This window comes from Oryctolagus cuniculus, chromosome 6 (genome assembly GCF_051225735.1).
Source record: "Oryctolagus cuniculus isolate XC-2025 breed Fujian yellow rabbit chromosome 6, ASM5122573v1, whole genome shotgun sequence".
Lineage (NCBI taxonomy): Eukaryota > Metazoa > Chordata > Mammalia > Lagomorpha > Leporidae > Oryctolagus > Oryctolagus cuniculus.
The window spans coordinates 16,759,194-16,762,041 of record NC_142872.1 but is presented as its reverse complement, the minus strand read 5'-3'; the positions used below and the strand labels follow the sequence as shown (position 1 = coordinate 16,762,041).

The 2,848-nt window shown below is 43.1% G+C and overlaps 1 pseudogene; it reads right to left on the bottom strand.

Annotated features, from left to right (window-relative positions):
• Window positions 1-1,195: 1,195 nt before the first annotated feature.
• LOC127490662 (acidic leucine-rich nuclear phosphoprotein 32 family member B-like) lies at window positions 1,196-1,736 on the bottom strand (annotated as a pseudogene).
• Window positions 1,737-2,848: the final 1,112 nt, after the last annotated feature.

Below are 2,848 nucleotides of genomic sequence, written 5' to 3'. Positions count from 1 at the left end.
AGTAGTTGCTGTAACAGTTCATTACAGTTCTTTTTGGTTCTGAAGTGTCTGTGTAATTTTTTCCCCTTTCATTGTTGATTTTGTAGATGAGTCTTCTCTCTCATTTTCTTAGACTAGCTATAGGTTCGTCAATTTAACTTTTTCAAAAAACCACCTCAGTTTAATTGATGCTTTCTGTTCTTTATTTGATTTATTGTGCTTCTCATTTCTCATAGTTTCTTGCCTTCTGCTCTTTTTGAGTTAGATTATTCTACTTTTAGTTCCTCAAACCATAACAGACTGCTTATTTGTTTTTATTTAAATGTAGGCTATTATTACTATAAACTTCCCTCTGAGAACTGCTTTTGCTGCATCCCATAGATCTGTATATGTTATGTTTTCATTGTCATTTGTCTTAAAATAGTTATGGATTTCCGTTATGATTTCTTCTTTGATCCCTAGATTATCTAGGAGCACGTTGTTCAATTTTCAGTTATTAGTGAATTGCCAACATGGATTTTAAGTTTTATACCATTGTGGTCTGAAATAATATTGAGTATGATTGCATTCTTACTAAGTTTATTAAAACTTGTGTGGATGAGTATATTGTCTCCCCTGGACAGTACTCTGTATACTGAAGAAAAAGTGTGTCTCCTGCTTTTGCATGCAAAGTTCTATACAAGGGTTCTTCAAAGAGTGTGTGGAAAATGCATTTTAGATGTGTGTCTATTATGATGCAAAGGATTTTGATATTCATGCATAGCTTTTTCATTATACACATTTTTTTTTGACCCAAAATGTTAAGATTTTATTTACAAAGCTTCTTGTTGTACAGAAAGTAAAAATGCTGTTACAGTCTCGGCGTAACTGGTAGGCATGGATGGCTGACTCCCCAGTCACAGCTGCCCACGCTACAGTCTCACACACAAACCTAAAAACCCTTACAATTTTGTTGGGGTGAGTCCCCGAGCTTGGTGGTGGGTGACCAAGAGAGACTACATGGAGGAAGGTGGAATGTCACAGGAACTATTCTTTAGCTCTTTGGGTGGGTGGATGTCCTGGGGTCTGTATCATAGCTACTTTTTTTTTTCCTTTGTAGAAAACAGCTACCAAATCCATGAGCTGTCCAACCAATACTGAACAGTTCTGTCTTTGCAGGTTACTTGGGGTCTTAGTCATCCTCTGTTTCTCTCTTCCTCTTTTCACCTTTCCCGCTTTATTCTTCCTCTTCATCCTCATCTTCATCTTCTTCCTCGCCATCTTCATCCTCTTCATCCTCCCCATCTTCTCCTTCTTCGTCTACACCATCCACCTCAGCACCTGAGTAAGGGGCTTCCCAGGCCTCTCGGTCACAGCCGTCTAGGTAGGTCAGCGGGGCAGGAGCAGGAAGGAGCTCTCTTGGTCGTCATTCAGGTTAGTGACCTCACAGATCCAGACTTTTCAGACAATCCAGCTTTTTCAAGGGCTCCAAGGTGCTGATATCTTTCAGCTTATTTCCACTCAAGTTTAGATGTGTGAGATTTGGAAGTTTTTCTGCTAACATGTCCAGACCTCCATAGATTCCATTGTCCCTGAACTCAAGCTTTTTCAATTTCGGTAGCTTGGGGAGATTGGAAACTGAGATCAAACTCTAAATTCACTAATTCAGCTGTTAGGCCCTCAATTTTTCCATCATTTGATTTGCAACTGTCCAAGGCAAGTTCCCGAACAGCTGCCGGGGTCCGGTTCCTCAGCTCCGCGTGGTTCTTCCTCTTCATGTGCCTGTTCCCCTCTTCCCCCCTCTTCAAACTTAGCTTTCCGCGGCAGGGGCAGAGTGGGGAGGGACGTCCCGGCCTGCGCAGCAAAGGGGGTCTGCTCGCGACGGAGGCTGGTGGCGTGGTCCCAGGAGGCATGCGGCGTGCGGGCAAGGTGAGCGGAGCCCCCGGAGCCAAGTTACTCAACGCATCATACACATTTTCATGAACTTATTGAAGACCCTTTGTACAAGTATGGCTGTTCCATTTAATCAAAAGTGCAATTTACATCCAGTATTTCTTTTCTGTCTACTTTGCTATATCTGTTGTTGTAGATGGTATTTCTGTCTATCCCTTTATGGCCTATAATATTTGCTCTATGTATTTGGTACTCCGATATTCAGTGCATATATATTTCTGATGATTCTATGCTCTTGATGAACTGACTCTTCTATCATTAGATAAGGACCTTCTTTGTCTTTTGTGACCGTTTTTGACTTGAAGTCTATTTTATCTTGTGTAAACAAGGACTCCCCTGTTCTCTTTTGGTTTACCTGTGTGTGGAATATCTTTTTCTCCCTCCATATTCAGCCCATGTGTGTCCATAAAGCTTAAAAGGGTCTCTTATAGTTGGATCCCTTTTTTAAAATTTTCTTTGAAGATTTATGTATTTATTTGAAAGCAGAATTATGAGGAGAGAGAGAGGGAGAGAGAAAGGGGGAGGGAAGTGAGAGGGGGCAGGGAAAGAGAGAGAGAGAGAGAGAGAGAGAGAGAGAGAGATTGATTTTCATCTACTAATGTCTTTCTGAATGGCTGTGATAGCTGGGGTTTGGGCCACAACAAAGCCAGGACAGAGACAGGAGGCTGGATGGAACTTCATTCAGGTCTCCATTGTGGGTGGCAGGGGCTCAAGCCCTCGGGCAATCTTCCGCTGCCTTCCCAGGTGCGTTAGCCAGGAGCTTAACCGGAAGTGGAGCAGCTGGGATTTGAACCAGTGCTCATATGGGGTGCTGGCGTTAACCTTCAGTCATCACCGACCAAAGCTGGAAAAGCTGCACCGAGGCTACACCCCCATACCCACATGGAACCAGCCAGGGCACAGCAGACACTCAGCCTCTCAGGGATGAGGTTCACAG